Here is a 19,832-nt window from a genome sequence, read left to right as displayed (position 1 = left end):
AGATTAAGGGCCTGATGCAGGGTTCACTGACCTCAATGGGCTCTGGATCTTAAATATCTAGATACATAGATACCACAAAAAGGCTTTAAACAAAAAAGTTTACAGTAGCAAGTTACAAAATTAGAAAATCAGTTTATACTTGGTCGAGTCAAAGCATTTAAGCGGCTCTAAATAATTTTGTGTCACTCTGAGTGGCTTGTAATTTTCAACAGCCCCAATGTATGTGTTCTCAAATCACATAAAAATCAATTTTAAAACACAGTAAAAAACAAAACATGCAAAGTCAGTACTCACTGTTGTGATATTAACACAAGATACAAATGCATAGAAATAACATTTCTACAATATTCCAGTGTGAAATATTCTGTACCATTTGGCAAGGTGCCAATTATTTGTTTGAAATTTAGATGTCCCACTGGGCATTTTCAACAACTGTGATCCTCAATAATTAAAGGAATAGGGATTTGAAAAGGCAAATGTCTAAGAAATACACATCTGAGGAAGTTATTTTAGTAGTGATTGTTTTTGTAATACAAAAGAAATCTTTGACATCAATGCTGAATACTTCATTCAAGTTCCTCTAATTTTCTGCATGCTTTCTGTTGCTTGATAGACAACTATGACAAAAACATTATAGACTACAATTGTGTTGTCTTTCCATAATGCTGTTTTTGAAAACAAGGAAACATCAGTAATTCCCAGTATGTTTTCCTTTCCAATAGATAAACACCACCGTGTGAGATCTTCAAGGTTATTTTCTGATGTACTGTTTATTTACCAACCTTCCTAGCAAGTATCTCCAGTGTAGACACTACAGTAATGGGAAATACTAATGTATGCAGCCTTGTATTTTCCAAATAACTTTAATGCTAAGATACCTTAAGAAAATAAATGTCATTTCTTAATTAAGAATGCAGTGCTCTGAGTTTGAACTTTTAACTCTTGAAAGAGATGAAAAGCACATTTGCTTTGAATTTGAAAGTAGTTTTCCCTATGTGCATAGCAACAGAATGTATACACCTAGAATACTGGATGTGTATGGAAAATGAATCTGCAGTGCAGTGCACTTTGAAGTAAGTTTAGTAGGGCCCAACTCATAATGGAACCTTATGCCCACTTTACTTGCACTCACTGGTGGCTGTTCAATGTAATGGAATGCTATTTCTGTAAGTTTTGAGGATGACTGATTTTAGTTGTCTCCGTGGTGCAGACTTAAGGTTGCAGTTATCTGAGAATGACTGTGGTTTACTTTGGAAGTGCAACCTTACTTTAAAATGTCCTGCTTTTCTATTTATTTGTTTTACCATTTCTGAATGGTACAGTAATATATAGTCAATACACTGATGTGTCTGCAACCTCAATTTCATCATAATGAAGGGAGGGATTTCAAAAGTTATTACTGTTGGTCCAACTCAGCTCCCTTTGAAGTTAGATTTCAGTAGGAGTTAGGCCCTTATAAAATTTAATTCAAAGTGCATCTCATTGCAGATTAACTTTCCATATTTTAAGTCAGACTTTCCATACTTTAAGGCAGAGTTAGGCCAGTGCTAAGCACTTCTGAAAATCTCACAAAGTCTTGTTCATTGGAATTTCTTTATTTAAATATATTAAGGCATCTCGCATAACTCTAAATACCTGTAACAATTCTGAAAGCACTAGAGGATACATATCCTAGACACAAAATACTTTAGTTCATGTAACCACACAGTAAGCCACTATAACAATTAATTAAAATCCCACCATAAATAATCCCCTGTAACAATCACTCCAAGTCTCTACCTACCTCTTTTAGGGAAGCCCAGAACAGATAAGCCTTTCCAATAACGCTCAAGAGAACTCTCAGGAGGACTGTAGTCTTGAATTTATGTTCAGCTGTCCCACGTCTGATGAAATTTGCACTGTACACAAGGAGGCCTTTAGTCATAACACAGCACATACTTTACACAATAAAGGACTCTACAGAGAGGCATTATGTTTTAAAAAAAACATTGAAGGAGGTTTCAGAGGGACTTGACAGATTACTTACTCATGATTATACTGTTGCAGTTTGAGTGGAAATCTGGTGTGATCTAATTAACAAAAATCTGGAACAACATAAGGACAACATTGAAAAACAATGCTTTGGAAACTTTCCATTACTTAGCTAAAATGACTGATCCAAAATTCAAAGGTAAGCCGAGAGGTTTATAATCCTGAGTTCCTTCCTTCTCTTCGAGTATTTAAATTTAAAATCCAGATTTTGACTCCAAATCTGACTACTACCAGAGTCAAGAATCCAATTTTCAGCAGTTGGCTAGTCCTGCAGCCAGCCACTGATATTTTCAAGGTAACTGTGGTATGAGGGGTAAAATGTCCTCCTGCGTGCATTCCTGTGATTGTGTCAGGAACTCTGAGAGCAAGGGAAAATTCTGCCATTGTCGTGTGGGACAAATATTACCTTTGCTCTCCCCTGTGAATGTTTTGGTGATGTTACTTTAACAGTGGGATCAGTAGGTTCTTTGAGTGCTGGTCCCTATGTGTATTTCACTGTGTGTTACACACATGCATTCCATGTGCCTGACATTCAACTAGCACGAGTAGTGTGGGGATGGTAGCATGGGTAGCGGGCCTGACATTCAACTAGCACGAGTAGTGTGGGGATGGTAGCATGGGTAGCGGAAACATGGCTTAGCTGACTATGTACCTGCCTGAACCTGAAACCTGTAGCTAGTAGTGTGGACACAGCATAAAAGACTCAACAACAACCCTCCTGTTCCTTGGGTATGTATATCAGCATTGAGGTGGAAATATCACAAGCAGTCCCGAATGTTTACAAAGGTATTCTCAGTAGAAGCAGTACGTGTCCATTGCAAGAGCTCGACAGTCTTTCCTTACCTAGAAAATTGATTCTTGATATGCAAGTTCTGGTCGAAAGTTCTGACATCAACTTAATTTCTGCTGAATCTTCTGGCATCACTGGGGATCTGTGTGAATTTAGAAAAGTCTATCCTGTCTGCAACACAGACTATAGAATTCATCGGAGCAACTCTGGACTCTATCAGGGCAAAAGCTTATCTTCCCTTAGACAGCTTCCCATCAATGAACAATTTAATCAACCAAGAAGAGTCCACAGACATCAGTTTGTTTCTGCCTTATCCTCTTGGGTCACATAGTGTCATGCACCCATGTGACATCTTTTGCAAGGTTTCATCTCTCTTGTCTATAAACTTAGCTTCAAACAGATTGTGTGCCAAGAAAACACAGCATGGACACAGTAATAATGTTCCATTCCAGACTGAAGGATTCTCTAAAGTGGTAGATGAACAAGGAATATGTGTGGGGGAAGTCCTCTTCCTCCCTCCCACACTCGAGAGAATGCTGAACACAGATGAATTCCTACTTTTTAGGGTGCGCACTGGATATAGGACAAGGCATATGGACTTCTCAGGAGCCTAGAATGTATATAAACCTACTAGAAGTGAAAGCTGTCCAGGAAGCCTGCAAAGCTTTTTTACCAGTTATATGATCCCATCATATTCTAGTGATGCTGGATAACAGGACTACAGTGTTCTACATCAAGCAGCAGGGAGGGGCAAGATCCACTCCCCTCTACATAGAAGCAGTCAGTCTGTGAACCTGGGGCATTCAACATGAGATTACCCTATCAGCAGTTCACTTCTTGGAAAACACAGTTCTCAGCAGACAGGCTCATTGCTTCACCTTCCATGAGTGGATGTTATACAATTTAGTGGAAAGCCCTCTTTGCATCCCAAGTGATCAAGAAATGCAAAATGTACTGCTCCAGAGGGACTCTGGGTCAGGGCTTTAGAGGCATTGCCCTGCTAATCTTATGGATGCCTTTCCACTCATTCCACTCTTATCTCAAGTCCTATAGAAGATCCAACAGGATACAGCAATAATCATTCTTGTGACTCCCATTTTCCAGCCTTGTTCACCTGTCAATCTGTCCATCCGTCAGCCTCCAATTCTTTCCAGAGTCCTTGACCCCGGACCTGGTAAGGTCCAACATCCCAATCTACACTCTCCATTTCACAGCTGGTATTCAGATGGACATCAAACCTAGACCAGAGAAGTTCAGAAGACAAGCCATCCTCACCATAGAAGGAAACAATCCACCAGAAAATGCTATATAGCAAAGTGGAAGAGATTCTCCATTTGAGCTCAGCATCATCACATGTCCCCAGAGAAAGTGCGGATTTCTGCTATCTTTCATTATCTCCTCACCCTCAAGTCTGCTGGCCTTTCTCTTAGCTTGTTGTAAGTTCAGATGGCAACAATCAGTGTCTGACACCCTTCAATTAACAACCACACTATCTTCACCCGCATGGTGATGGTATGTTTTCTCAAAGGTGTAGTTAGAACTTTTTCACCAATAACCAAATCAACTCCAACCTGGGATCTTATCTTGGTATTCTTAACATTAACTAGAACACTGTTTGAACCATTATGGATGTGTTTGTCTCATTTACTGATGACAATGGCCAATTCTAGTAGCCATCACTTCTGCCAGAAGCATAGAGAAACTTAGATCTCTGATGGGTGACCCATTGTATACTGTATTGCATAAGGAGAAGATCTCATAGCAATTGGACCCTGTAACAGGGTATACTGTTAAGGGTGGAAGGGTCACACTGTTCCAGGGTGTTTGAATGAACAAGGTCCCAGGAAATGCCCTGGTAGTGGAAGAGAGGAAGTGGTCAGATGGGGAAAAACACCAGGGCATTGTCCCTTTAAAGGCTCAGGAGCCGTGTCCCATAGGATGGGACAGGGCCTCCCCTGTCTTCCAGCCGATTAGGAGGAGCTCTCTGGAGGAAGGCAGTATATAGACTGCCTTTTCGCTCAGAACAGGGGATACACTGGTAAGAGAAGGAAGTTAGAGGCTAGAAGGCTAAACCAGGGAGACATGGCTATGAAACATGACCCTGCGAAGACAAGGCTGGTAGGAGAGCTCAGTATGGTTGGCAGAACCTCCAGAAATCAGTATGAACCTTTGGATGGCAGTAATGGACTTAATTGGTGGGACTGTTTGGAACAGTTTGCGGGCACTAAACCAGCCCTGAGTGAAGGGCGATAGGACTTCTAAAAGAGACTGTGGAGAATCTCTAAAGGTATGTCTACAGTGCAATTAAACACCGGCAGCTGGGGCATACAAGCTGATTTGGGCTTGTGAGGCTGTTTAATTACAGGGTAGTCATGTGGATTTGGGTTGGATCCCCAGCTCTGGGACCCTCACAGGGTCCCAGAGTCTAGGCTCCAGCCTGAGCCTGAATGTCTGTGCTGCAGTTAAACAGCCCCATAGCCTGAGTCTGAGTCAGCTGGCATGGGCCAGCTGTGGATTTTTAATTGCAGTATAGACATACCCTAAGGGGCCCTGAAGAGAGAAAGAGAGAACAGAAGGAGGTAGCTGCAAAGAGAACTCTGGCCATGGGAAACTGCTCAGGAAGCAGGGGCCCTGTTATTCATCAGAAACTAACTCCTAAAATAATTTCTTGAAAATCAGACAATACAAGTACCTCCTTCCCCTCCTCCCCACAAGGCCTCATACCAATGTTGAGAATAAGAGACTCTATTCCTTGCTGTGCATCAGCCTTTTACCAGCAAAGAACAAAATCTATCTGGAAGTCACATGGACTATTTGTTTCCCTAGTGGAATGAATGAGAGGTCAAGCAATCTCCTGTCACAGACTTTCTAAGTGGATTTCAGGTTATATCCTGCTCTGATATCAGTTGACACATCTTCCTCCTGCACAAGGGGTGAGAACCCATTCTACCAGAGAACAAGCACCTTCAGTAGCATTGCTTCAAGAAGCATCACTCCCTGATATAAGCCAAGTGGCTACATGGAGTTCCATTCAGACCTTCACAAGACACTCTGCTATAGTACAAGCCTCCACAGTGGACATCCTTTGTGCTTGTTAGTCACCCATAGTGGAATGAACATAGGCACCTGCACCAAAAGAAGAAAAAGAAGTTCCTTACCTTATAGTAACTGAAGTAGTTTGAGGTGTGTAGTCCCTATCTGTATTCTGCTACCTGTCCTCCTTCCCCTCTGCCTTGATCCGTGGTGGTGAAGGAATTGGAGAAGCGATCTGTCCATGCTGCCCCTTATACTCTTGGTGTGCAACATGAGAAGGGTGTAGGTGCAGGCTAATAGACACTGCTAGTAAGAATCTTCCAGTCTCAGGTGCCTAAAGCACATGCACATCCACCAGCGGAACACAGACAGCGACCGCACATCTTAGAGAACTCTAGATGCTACAACGTAAGTCACTTCTCTTTCTCTAGCCATCAGGGATCTATTTAACCAGGAAGGGATGGAATAGTGCAGCCAGAAGGTTCCAAGGCAGTTGGTGATTGGCAGTGGACCCTCCTGGCTGCTGAGAGCTGCTTGCTAGGGGCAGTACCTGACAGAACATGAACGCTTGCAGCTTATAAATCAGCAGTGCTGGTTTACATAAATCAGGAACTCCCTTCTGTTAATTGTGTCTTCTTCCTGTCTGAGCTCGTAAGTTGCGAGAATCCATCCCTTGTCCTTACCACCACCTGTACGGCCATGCCTATTAGGTGTCCTGCCACCGTCTGTGTGTATGGACCAGCCATTAAGTAATTCTACTGATGCTTCCTGCTTTGACCGAATGTATCATTTTGATGTAAAGGAAGTTATAACAAAAAACTTTTCCCCCAGCCAAAAATCAGTGGGTTCCTCCTGCCAGCTCTATTTCTGTGAGCCAGAGGAGTGGGAATGGGAAAGGTGCCACAGTTAGGATGGGTTTCAAAGGATGGTGGTAAAGGGGAAGGTATCCAGATTTGTCAGGGGCTCCCTAAAGAGTTCACAGGCAGCACAAAGCTGTCCTCCTCCCCCCCACAGCAGCCTGGGCATGAACAGTAGATATCACACTAGCACTTCAGCCTGTTCCCTGTGACCTACTTCAAAGAGCACTGGACTAGTACCAGGAGACTCCTGTGCTAATCCTGGCTCCACCACTGACCCGACACACAAGTTCAGGAAAGTCATTTCACTTTTTCGTGCCTCAGTTTCCTCAGCTGTAAAATGGGGCCAATGATGCTTACTCCCCTTTGTGAAGGGGTATAACAGCTCCAGGGCTAGAAAGTGCTCTAGAAGACTTAGGCGTTACTGCGCCAGGGGGAGGGCCCTGGCTGAACCAGGGAGTTTGACTTTGCACTTCCCGGGCAGGCCAGGGGCTCACCCGCGGCTGCAGAGGGAGCAAGGGGCTTTCGGGGCTCCCAAAGCGGGGAAAGAACAGGTTGGGTGGGGGAAAGGGAGAGATCCAACCATCTCCTAGGGGCGGGAGCCAGGGCCTCTTCTCTGGGCTCCAGCGAGGAGCCTGGCAGAGGGGTTGGCGCGGAAGAAGGGAACCGGGGCAGCAGGCGGGGAGGCTGATCCCTCGGCGGGGCTGAGCCGCAGTTCCGATTGCGGCGGCAGCGCGGCAGGCAGGGCCCGGGCGGTGGCGCTGCCGCCGCGGCGGAGGCCTCGAGCTCGCCCAGTCTCCGCTAGGGAGGACCCCATAGCTAGGAACCGAGCCGAGCCATGTCCAAGCGGGGCTGAAGTGCAGCGAGTCCCGCGGGCCCCTCCGCGTGCACCATGGGCACCAGCGCCTAGGCCGCCGGCGGCGAGAGGAGCGGCAGTGGGAGGAGGAGGCCGGGGGAGGGCTGGGTCCCTCCCCGGGAAGATGAGGCGGAGGCCTGGGGAACAGAGCGGGCTGAGCTGGGGCGCCTTCCTCTCAGCCGCCAGGACAAGATGGCAGCGTCCGAGGCGCCGGCGGCAGGCGCAGGAGCAGCAGCCGCGAAGAGCTAAGCCCGGCCTGGGAGGCGCCTCCCCGTGACTCTCCCGGACATGCCCAGGACGGCGGCGGCGGCTCGGACACTCGCGCTGCCCGACCTGTGAAGGTGAGGGGGCGGCCCTGCCTGCCGAAGGGGGGGACCCGGCTCCTGTTCTCCGCCTGGGGCTGAGGCCGAGGCCGCCCGCAAAATGCCCCGCTGGGGGTGGGGGCTGTGGCCGCTGAGAGTCCGGGCGGGAGTAGACTCGGGTGCTTCTTGCCCTGTCTTTGGAGAGTGGTAGGAGCTCGGAGCCCACTGCTCCCGAAGGCGCCTCCTGCCGGGGACCAGGCAAGTCAGGGTGCGGGGTGGCGGGGAGGGGGGTGACGACGTTGGCGCTAACAAACTTTGAGTCCTAGGTTGGGCCGCCCCTGCCCCTTCTAGCTTCTTTGCCAGCCCTTGGGGCGAGGGGGCTGCCCCACCTCGCACACGCACTGCGCAGTTCCCCTTCCAGCTCCCCTGGCACTGAAGTTTGCACAGGGAGGTGACGCTCCCACGAAAAATCTAGTGGTAAACAAGCAGGCTGGTCCCACACCGAGTGTCCCTTCTGTTTTCCCGTTCCACTGTTATCATCCCTTCCCTTTCTCTGGCGCCCCTAAGCTTCCCCTTCTTTTATTCTTTTCCCTGTCTTTGCCCCATTCTCCCGTGCATTCTGCAATTTCTCTTTGGAGGGGTTTGTTCGATGTGTAAAACTAACCTGAGGATCTATGTGTGATTGTTGTTGTGATCGAAGAAATGTGATACCCTCCGTTTGCAACTTGTCAGGCCAGCAGGAAGGCGTGGCTGCCGAGCGTCTCTTGTTACAGCCGTTATTGCTTCCCTTTGGGATACAGAGGTAATTTGCAAATGTAGTTTGGGAAGGAGTATGTCTATTTCCATTTCAGAGGGGGAAACGAATAGCTTAAAATGGTACGTGGGACTGATGACAATTCAGTGGAGCTCCTTTGGAACTTACGTTGCTGCGGTTTCTTCCTCCCCCTCTCTTCTTCCCCCCCCCCCCCATGATTTAGTAATAAGTGTTAGTTTAGTCCTTGTATGGTGTTCTCAAACTCTGTGAAATGCTGCTGTTGTTCCCAGGTGACGGTATATTTAGTCTGTTTATTACGAAGAGCTCGTTTAGAAAATGCTTATTTGTTGTTGTTTTGGCAGTTTTGTTTTCAAATATCGAAATTGGAGCTTAACAAAAATTAGATAGAATAAGCTGCTGCTTTGTACTTGAAACACTTGATTAGAGAGTGGCCAAAACTAACTCTTCTCACGGTTTAAGATGCTTTTTTTTTATATTGACCTATCACAAAGGCACTTATTTTTAAAGGGGAATATTTGCCAGTCATTAGCTTTAAAGTAGGTAATGTCTTCTGGTATTTATAATTTGACTATTTAAAAAAACAACAGTTTCTTGTTTGCATAAAAGTTTGAGCAGACTCCACAGTTACTTTTTATAACTTTTCCCCCCCCATGGAGTCAGTTCTGTATCCCAGCACCATTTTGGTTTTAGGCGCTGAGTGTCTTATCACCCTTGTACCATAAAAAATCAGCTACTGCATACGCATTAGTTAACTTTGTAAGATAAATATTGATAACTCTTTTTATATCAAGCCATAAATGAGTTAGAAATGATATAGGTAGTATTTTAAAATGATTTTTGTAGAGGTTCTGTTGATATTAGATGCTAAATGTCTAATTTTTAAAATGAGAAAGCCAGAAACTAATGTATATCACATCCATCCTATGGTCAGCAAGTTATTCCTAGCTATTATATTAAATCATAATGTTCTAAGACTTCTGAATTTACTTAACAGATCTTAAATGTTTTTTAAATGCCATTTTTAAAATGTGTTTTTGCTTTGATCACTATCTTTAAATGCAGGTTAAGTACCTTGTTAGTGTGGAAGTAACAGATGTTAAAGCTGCAGTTCACTAATAACAAGACTTAGAGTTAAATATAGTGTTGTATTCTCTCAATATTACTTTCACATACCATTATAGCAGTTGCACAAAGTATCTGTTCAAACAGAGCAGCTGATTTGAGAGCAAAATAAAAATATTGGCTAGTCTCCAGAGGTTTGGTTTATAGAGACCTTTGACAAATTAATATTGTTACAGGAGGAACTATGTTTGAAATACACACTGTAACTAAAAACTGTCTTAACTTTAACAAGCGTGTCAGCCAGCAAGGAGAGTAATTAAGCAGCTGAAAAATAGGTCAGGACTGTATTCTGAAGTGGCACGATGAGGTTGCAAATAAAGAGTACAGCAATGTAATATTTTTTGAAGGTGACTTAATTGGAGAAAATTGATGACTACATTATCTCAGCATATTTTAAACATGACAATGAGTATATGGTAAACTAGATTTATCTAATCATGTAGAAGAATTTGCTAGACTAGTTATGCTTGTTTACTGCGCTAAATGTTGGAGACTTCAATTGTAATGCTATTTTGCTTCCTATCCATGGCGTGGTATTATGTTTGTAAATTATTTCTTCATAGATTTATTTGCGTTGAAGTTATGACTGGTGCTTTTGTGGTATTAATATGATTCTGTATTTGCAAACATTTTAGAATTAGACAGACTCCATCACCTTGAAATCTGGTTAGTTTGAAAAAAAATTAAAGTGGTTTAAGGAGCTACGTCTGCCTTGAGCCCCTCTGCCAACTTCTGTGGTTTCTTATACAGTAACTCCTCACTTAATGTTGTAGTTATGTTCCTGAAAAATGAGACTTTAAACGAAACGATGTTAAGCAAATCCAATTTCCCCATAAGAATTAATGTAAATGGGGGGGTTAGGTTCCAGGGGATTTTTTTTTTTTTGCCAGACAAAAGGTATTATATACATTTAAAACAATTTTAAACAAGCAATTAAAACTTATATGTGTATTAAAACAATTTTAAACAAGCAATTTAATATAGGTATTAAACAGGCTGGCAGCCTCCCTATCAGCTCTTCTACCCCCGCGCCTGCCTCCTGCCCGCGGCAATCAGCTGTCTTGCGGCATTCAGGAGGCTGGGGGGAGGAGCGAGGACATGGCGCACAGTCTCCCCCCTCCCTCTCCTGCCTCCTGAATGCCGCAAACTAGCTGATTGTCGCATTCAGGGGCAGGGGAGGGAGGGGGAGCCTGCGCGCCGCGTCCTCCCCTCCTGAATGCTGCAAACCAGCTGATTGCCACGGGCAGGAGGCGGAGGGAGCAGGAGGAAGGCACTTATCCGCGGGGTCTGCCGGTTGGTGGGAGGTGCTCGGGGGGGGGGCATAGGGAGCTGATAGGGGGGCTGCCAATCATGGACCTAGCAGGCGGCCAAATGACGTTATATCAGAGCATTGCACAACTTTTAACAAGCATGTTCCGATCTTACATCCCTGCTCCATTTCAGAACAATGTTAAGCAAGAGGATGTTAAGTGGGGAGTTACTGTATTTGGATGTCTTCTTCTGTCATCTTTCTTTTGTGGGAGACCACTAGACACAAACAGGGAAAACAAAGTGATATCAAATATACAAAGTAAAGAAATTGTGGGGGAGAAATCATAGTTATAACAGTATTAGAGAGTTTTTTCGACAAGTGTGTTTGTTTTGCTAGACTGCTTTAAAGGAACAACGTGTGATGATTTAGAGGTGTGATGAGATACAGATATAGATATATATTTAAAGTGCTTAGTGTGTGGACTTGATACTGCTCTCATTAAAGTCTATAGGAGTTTTACCAGTTAGGCCAACACTGAGGGGTTCTGAAAATCCCACCCAGATGTATTGTGAATTTAGGACCTGATTCTGCAGGCTCATGTTCATGGAGTCCACCTGCATGTATGAGCTTGTGGGTTTGGGGCCTTAATATGTTAGTGTAGAGAATAAAAATCAAAATACAATTTTCGTTTTTCACGCTACCACTATACTGATAAATTATAAGATGTTCTCGTTTATTGTGACAAACTTTTGACGTTTAAAAAAAAATTACAAGTTTGCCCTCACTTGCAGAGTTCTCAGTTGATGAGTCTTTTTGCATGGACAATGATGTGATTACACATGGCTGGGCTTATTTTTTCTGAATTTAAGAAGTAATGTCAAATGCAGAGGAAAAACTTCAATTTTAGAATTCTGATACTATTTAACTTTCAGCTAATATATTGATTAATAACTGTAACTATTGGTAGGCTGTATGTGTGTGTGCACGCTCCATAAGGCATTGGGGGGGGCATAATGCGGTTTGGATGAAAAATACCACCAAACACAAAATAAAGTTAAATTGTATAAACTTAGAAGTCCTCTACATTTTAATCTGCACTGTTTTGTCAAACAGTCTACAAGTTATGGGGTGTGTGTGTGAGAGAGAATGAGCACTAAATTGCTTGTAGTTTATCAACCCTACTTTTCCTGATGTGTGTTTATACTCCTACAGTAAATGTAATAAAGATAGGTAGAATAGTCTCATGAGCAAAAATGAAACATGGTAATGACTATTAATCTTCTTCAGCCATTAATGAAATTACACCCATATCTCAGTGTAAGAAAGAGCTTCTAGTCATCTGTATCTTTGCAAACCCCCCTCAGATGAATTAATTGAGGAGCTCTTGTTGTGACTGCTGCACAGTTACAAGAGAATTTAAGATTATTGCCCTAATGTTAATTTATTGAAGAATGTGTTCTGACATGTACTATTTCTTCAACTTGGATTATGATGGCCATTTAAATGGGTAATGTGGTCTGCAGCAGGTCAGGCTACTCATTTCTGACTGTTCTAAATATTAACTCTACTGCTATTTTAAAAATGTGGAAACAGCTGTAGATTGCACTTGGCGCTCCAGTATTTTTAAAACTTAACTATTTTTATGTGGAAGCAAATGCACTTGTTTCCAAAACAAATTTAAGTATAATTTTTACTTCTAAAAAAACTTTTGTATTGAAAACTAGGAAGATGCAATTAATTAAGGGAGCCTTCACTAACACCTAAAGGATTTATGTTACTTGGGGGCTGAGTGGGGGGAATACCATTTCTACATTGATGAAGCATGAAAGATATTCTAAAGTAGAAAGGATTAGAGACCACGTTTTATTCCAGTATGTGCACTTTTGGGCAAGAAGTAGTAGAAGGTGAACTGGAAAGAAAAGAAAATAGGAAGTGTGTGTTCAGTGGCTGAAATTAGCCGGTTGCACATGAGACCAAAGTTCAAGAAAACAAGTGGTGCAATGTTGTAGGAACGAATTTTGGGCAGTTTTAGAGAGAAGATGAGTAGGCCATATATACTTGGTAACAATAGTTAAAGCAGTTTTTAACAGTTTAGTATTCCATTATATGTTACTGGACTTCAGTTTGCATATCTATATTTTCAAGCTTTTTCTTGCTATTTCTGCAGCTAGCACAACAGGTTAGAGATACTCTCCATTTTTTTCCCCACAGGAAGATAATGAAATTTGAATTTTTTTTTTGTTGGTAATTTATCAGCTTTAACATGTGTTGAACTGCTTTCTCTGTAGCATAAGAGGAGGCAGACAAGCAGACCTGGACTGGAGCATGTGGTTTGAAAAATCCTACTGCTCATTTGTCTATAGACAAATCTTAATTTAAAACCTTTTTTGTATCTTAGTCTTTGTGACATTGATGCTGTACTTTCCTTTTGGGGCATTAACTTTTCAGAAGCAAATCAGAAAAATATAAAGATGGAGCTCAAAGTGCATGTTCTCATATTCCTGGCTAATCTGCTCATTATCTTTTATGTCATCTTGTATGGTTGCAGTTTGTTTTTTAAAAGCTTAGTCCTATCTTCCGGGTGTTCATTTGAAAAAGCTTTTATTTCTACATATATTTTAATCTTGTTCTTTTAAAAGTGTTTCTCTAACAAGGCTATTGTACAATTTATTGAGAAAATACAGTCAAATTGAATGGGGATTTGCTTTTTGTCATCTTGCAGAAATTTCTCAAGATGTGATCTCTCAGCTTGAGGTTGAGGGCAGGTAGGGAACATTTATAGTTATGTTTTATACTACTCTTCTGAAGGGTCATAGTAATCTGAAGTAATTCATCTTTCTGTATAAAGCCAAATCATGTTAAACCCTACTCTGGGAATAGGAGGGCCTGTTCTACATTAGGAAATTAGGTCAGTATAACTCTCTTGCTCAAGAGTGTGAAAAATCCACACCCCTGAGTGATGCAGTTAAACCATCCAACCCTGGTGTAGACAGCACTCAGATCTATGGGAGAATTCTCCTGTAGAACTGGCTATCACATCTCGGGAAGGTGGAATACCTATGGTGATTGAGAAACCCCTCCAGGCAATGTAGGTAGTGTCTTCACTAAAGCGCTACAGTGGCGCAGCTGCACTGCTGCAGTGTTTTAAGTGTAGACAAGCCCAGCAAATTACATTTTGTGATTTGTCATGTCTTGTGTGCTGCACTCTCTAGCTCTAACAATTAATTTTTAATTTACTGTTTTGCTTTAAAACTGGAAGAGAAAACAATTATTTTTTAAAAACAAAACCTTAAATCAGTCAGCAATTTCATGATGAAATATTTCTGGCTATTTAAGGCTTTTAGATTTAAATATTTGACCTGACTTCTACATTGTTGAAAACTTATGTGGAACATTCTCTAATTTCTTAATTAGAACTACATATTTCTAGTACAACCATAATCGTGTGTGTATGTGTATATACATATATAAAACCTCTCTATTTCAGAGATTATTTAAAATGACTTACTGTTATGTGATCTACTAAAATATAGTTGTGACAGGGTTTCCAGGGTGCAACCTGAACTGTGGGACCACGGAACCCTCTGTCCCATCCCATCAACCTGGAGTATCCCTTCTTCGGTGCTGTTGGCAAGCTATAAAGCTCTGGCAGGTACTGTACTTACACAGACATCCACAGGCAGGAACACACCCAATTGAGTTACATGAGTGCTTCTCCCAGCCAATCATAAACCAGCAATAGAGAGGCTCCAGCCATTTCGCCCCAGCTTCCCAGCTTTGCACCCCAGAACTGTACCATCTTGCCCTGGTCAGAAACCTGACCAGTGTAAGTTCATTACCCAGTCTGTCCCTCCCTCGATGTGGAGAGGACACGCGCTAGCAGGACCATCCCTAGCTATTCTGAGGCCGTATGCAGTCGTCCCGCGGGGGGTGTGTGTGTGGGACCCCAGGCTTCCAGAGGGATGGGGCGGCGGGCCCCAGGTCTCTGTGGGCTGGCTTGGGGGTCGGGGGGAACCGCTCCCCAGCACTCACCAGTCTGGCCCTGCAGCAGTCCTCCGGGGTGTGGGGTCGGGGGTGGGGTGAAGCAGGGGCAGGGGAGGAGCAGGGCAGGGGCCTTGGGGAAGCGGTGGAGTGGTGGCGGGGCTGGGGCGGAGGGAGTGGAGTGGGGGCGGGGCTGGGGTGCAGCAGGGGCTGGAGCAGCATGCAGCTGTGCAGGGCACCAGAAAATTTGATGCCCCAAATTTCCTGGTGCCTTACGCAGCTGTGTATTTTGCATATGGATAGGGACGGCCCTGCACACTAACCTTTGTAAACTGAGCTGAGATTTCCCAATCAATTCAACCAAAACACACTGTTTGAGGTGAAATATAAAACAGATTTATTAACTACAGAAAGATAGATTTTAAGTGATTGTAAGTAGCAAGTGTAGAGATCAAAGTTGGTTACCTAAGAAATAAAATAAAATGTCAGTCTAAGTTCTATAAACTAAACAGGATTTGAATCAAGCAGTGTCTTACTCTGGCAGATGGTATAGTCCTTCAGTATATAGGCAGAGACTTTCCTCGAGCCTGGGACCACCTTCTCATAGTTTAGTCTTTGTCCTCCAGATATGCTTCTACGTGTTGAGTTGTGGGGGGAGTGAGGCCAAGTCATGATGTCACTTCCTCTCTTTATAGTTTCTTCCAGCTTTCTGGGAAGATCTAAGCTCGTGATGTGGGGGGTCCACCCCCATTGGTCAAGCATTCTCCATTGTCTACATGCTCTCTCTGAGAAGTCTTCTGGGATGGCTGTTGGGAAAGTGGATTCCCTTTACTGGGCCATCAGCCTGCCTGACTACTCCATTGTTGTACCTGAAAGGCTGGTTGTTCCTAAATGGTTCCTAAATGGTAAATTTTCCCAGCCTTACAACATATTTCAGTAGCACACACATAGAAAAACTTCATAACTTTGCATACAATGGTAGCACATACAATCCAACGGAATATTAATGTTCAACAGATCAAGACTTAAAAATGGTACATCACAAAGCATACTTAATACATAACATATCATAATTATATGACCGTGGTGAATATGAAGGTTCCAGGGTGCTGCTTTGAGGCACGGCGTGCCACAATAGTATATTGTGCTCCCTTTCTGCCTTGACTGAATGTGTGTGTGTATATATATTTTTTGGGGTGGCATAGAAATGATTCTTTAAGGCTCCCCAAAACTGGGCAATGTATAGCTGCAGAATCCACGGGCATCAAAAATAAACTCTGTGTTTGTATGTCTGGTGAGACTGATTAACCAGGGATTGTTAGGAAAAATTACCATGACATACTTCCAAACTTAGTGAACATTTTCCATATTTAAGGCTATTTTAGGAAATAAAAGGATTAGAAAAATAGCCTTTTAAAATATGGCTATGATTAGTATTGCTATTAAAATTTGCTCCACAATTGGGGGACTCACTTTGGCTCCCAACCCCCACAATTCCATGGTGTCCAAAAATAAGATGTTGTGTAAGTTGTAGTTGGGGCTAAACAAAACAGTTACGTTAATTTTGGCTTCGTTCAAAACACAGAGATAAAATGGGTGCTGGTAAAATGGATTAGAACAAAATTAGTAGGGGAAAATATTACTTTTTAGTTTCTAAGGAGATAGTATCAGATCTTTAAAAGTATGAATGCCCTTTTTAAAAGTAAAAGAATGAGGTAGAATGGTTCCTAAATGGTAAATTTCTCTGCAATGGGTAACCTATAGACTACTCATTGAAAATTGGATATATTGCTAAACCCCTCCCCATGAAACAATTCTTAATTTAAAATGTAATCTTAGTCTCTCGTCCAATTAGTGATAAAATAAATCAGTAGTTTTGGAAAAGAAGATATTCATTGTGTGGTGTCACAGCTTTCACACAATTAATGTGCCACTGTGGAATGATTTCCCATTTAATACCTCTTAAATTACTTTTAATTTAATGCGTGGTTTAACTTAATTTTCTATTTTGATTTATGTCTTTTCCATAGAATGTAGACTACTTGTTAGAGAATAGACAAGATACATGTTTCCATGAATATAACTTACTGGGTACACACATGAAAGCAGTAAAGTTATCCAAAATATATAGTAGAAATGTTATTGTCATGGAACTGAAGAGTCTCTGAAGTGTTCGTGGTTTTGAGGCAAACGAAGTATGGAACTTGGTGTTTTACAGACTTGTCTTGTGTTGTCACAAGGGTTTTTATCTTGGTTGCAATACTGAAAAGAACATGAACTGTAAAATAAGTGCTGATTTCATTTGTACAGTGCTCATTATGAGGGATGATAAATAAACTCTTGCAATTAATGTCTAGGTTCCAGTATTGAAAAAACTTGACATAGAACAAAGAATAGATAAACTAAAGTTTTAAAATGTTTATTGTGACAAATAGCCATGCTTCACACTTAGTGGAATCTTTTTATTGCAGAGATGTTTTATATTAGAATCAGAGAAATCACTAAGGCCTTGATCCTACAAACTCATGCACATAGACAGAATGTGCCAGAATTCCTACACAGAGCTCTATCGAAGCCAGTGGTGCTCTGCAGGGGAACAGGTATCTGTACATACATAGGAGCTAACAGAATCTGGGCCTAAAATGAGTATGTTGTCATGTAAAATGCAACAGTTGTAGTGAAGAATTTAACTTTGAAATTTGACTCAACAAATGCAAATAGAAATGTAAAATAAGTTGTAGTTATAGGAAAAGTAATACATATCAACATTTTAAATCCACAATGAAATAAAAAACATTCCCCATTGTAGGACCACAATAACCATTAGCTACAGGAAATCAATGAAAATAGACTGGATACAGTTTATTATAAAGTTATACCCTAAAATCTCAAAACAATTAAACCATCATTAAATCTAAGCAGAAATTTACGAACACCTTTCAGTGTCCTACGTAGTCTGTATTATATAGATTTTAATCTTAGTTCTTGATTAGAATTTAAATTTACCCAACACCTATTATTTTAAGGATTGAGCGTGCTAGCCTAAAAATGTGTGCCATTTCCCTCTCCCTTCATGGTATGCATATTTAACTTCTATTCAAACTTCTCCACCTTTACTCTTGGGGGAATTCTGCACCAAAAAAATAAAAATTCTGTGCACAATATTTTAAAATTCTGCAAATTTTGTTTGTCAAAATAACACTACATAATCATGCCAGTTTCAATTATTTTGGTAATTTATTTCAAAATACCTGTCAGCCAGTATGTCTGTAACAATACAGACACACAAAAATTCCCCCAGGAGTAGAGAGTTAAAGAAACCCTTATGACAATCCAGTTTCTGTTTCTCTGCTCCCACTCCCCGTAGAGCCCAGCTGAGGGCCAGACATTACAACCTCTCCCCGCCCGCCCCCCGAGCCCAGCTATGGGGCCCAGCTGCAGAGCCCCTGTCCCCCTACCTCTCAGAGCCCAGGGATCCAGAGGAAGAAACAGCCTGATGCTTGGTCCCAGGCTTGCGTGGAGTTTCGTGCATGCTGCTGTCTCCTTCCCTCAGGGGGTGCAGGGAACTCCAGATGCTGGGAGCCCTCCAGCTCCTCCTCCCCCACCCCCGGCAGTGTCTACCAGGTGTGAGCTGGGCTCTGCCAGGCCCAGCAGCCTCTAGTGGTGACCAGCAGCACTACAGCCCATTTCTGTGGGGGAAAGGAAATTCTGCGTGCACAACATTAATTTCTGGAAGATTCTGCATTGTGCAGTGGTGCAGAATTCCCCCCAGGAGTACACCCTCCATACACACCCTTCAGAAACCTCTTTGCAGGTCTTACTTTTTCCCTGACTGAAAAGTTCCTACTGCTTCTCTCCATGGCTTGGACAGGTTTTTCTGCTTGTCAGCTTCTTTACTGCTCCTGGATCCTCTGCAACTTTCTGCCCTTCTCTCTCCTATCACTCTGCTCCCTGTCTCCCTTTTCTCCTGTGAAAGAGTCAGTAGTTCTCCAGACCACTTGCTTGTCCACATTTCTGTTTGTTTTGGTTGAGGTTTTTCAAGCCTCGTTCTTGACCATATAAGCTATTTTCTTAAGATGAAATTCACCCATATAGGAGAGGGGCCCACACAAAGTTCTATCCAGTCATTTGAGAATTTTTTATTTCAGTAGATCTGCTGTTTTAGGTGAATGAAGGATCAATTAATTTTTAAAAAAAGAGATCAGACTGATAAGTCTGCGTGTAGATGCTCAAGCTAGTTCAGATCTACTGTTTGTGTTGAGGATAGCCTATGCTGATTCAGAGCCGGTGGCAGATATTTCATTTTTCTCCCTGTGCATCCTAGTTTATTGCTTGCAAGCAAAGGAAGAAAAAATAAGTTTGTTCATCCCATTTGTATTTGTGACTAAAGTCATATTGGGATCACAAGGTTTAGCTTTTGACGTGTCTACAGTATGAATATAATGATTATGCCTTTGTGCTTTCTTTATTACTGTTGGTATAATTGACTTTCAGAAATAATTTAGGACACCACTAAGTCGTGAATTTCCTTTTTACATTTTATTAGTTCAACACTTCTTATGTTTAAAAAAAATAATTTTTATGTATTGAAACAATGGAGTTCTGACCAATTTCATTTGAACTTACATTGTCAGTAATTGAAATACTTTAAATATTTATATTGAATGTATACCAATCTTTTCCTATGAACTGAAATTGCATGATAGGAATGGCTCAAATCATTCTCCTCACCTAATTGTTTTGAATTCTAATTCTGTTAATAAAGAAGTCTGTCTAAGCCTTCTATCTAAGGACCTTAAAGGGCTGTACAGATACAAAGTCCTGTAACACTGC

The 19,832-nt window shown here is 42.2% G+C and overlaps 1 protein-coding gene and 1 long non-coding RNA gene across 9 annotated transcripts in view; one reads left to right on the top strand and one right to left on the bottom strand.

Moving 5' to 3' along the window:
- The window catches only part of LOC125638140 (uncharacterized), a 42,664-nt gene extending 35,385 nt beyond the window's left edge, over positions 1 to 7,279 (bottom strand). Inside the window, exons 1-4 of one of the 2 annotated variants that reach the window (XR_007357160.2) lie at positions 5,980 to 7,279; positions 2,875 to 2,963; positions 2,027 to 2,084; positions 1,784 to 1,898 (exon numbers count right to left, since the gene is read on the bottom strand). This is a non-coding gene — a long non-coding RNA (uncharacterized LOC125638140). The remainder of the gene's footprint in view (positions 1 to 1,783; positions 1,899 to 2,026; positions 2,085 to 2,874; positions 2,964 to 5,979) is intronic. The other variant, XR_012668910.1, reaches the window with a different exon arrangement.
- A 160-nt stretch (positions 7,280 to 7,439) lies between these two features.
- HIPK3 (homeodomain interacting protein kinase 3) overlaps positions 7,440 to 19,832 on the top strand; it is a 154,571-nt gene continuing 142,178 nt past the window's right edge. The window contains exon 1 of one of the 7 annotated variants that reach the window (XR_012668909.1): positions 7,440 to 7,908. The gene's annotated coding sequence lies outside the window, so the exon portion shown is untranslated. Of the gene's footprint in view, positions 7,909 to 8,033; positions 8,128 to 8,548; positions 8,672 to 8,691; positions 8,746 to 19,832 lie in introns of those variants that run through there. The other 6 variants (XM_048853458.2, XM_048853462.2, XM_048853464.2 and 3 more) reach the window with 6 other exon arrangements.

This window comes from Caretta caretta, chromosome 6, assembly GCF_965140235.1.
Source record: "Caretta caretta isolate rCarCar2 chromosome 6, rCarCar1.hap1, whole genome shotgun sequence".
NCBI lineage: Eukaryota > Metazoa > Chordata > Testudines > Cheloniidae > Caretta > Caretta caretta.
The sequence above is the reverse complement of the archived record's forward strand: the minus strand, read 5'-3'. Positions and strand labels throughout refer to the sequence as shown.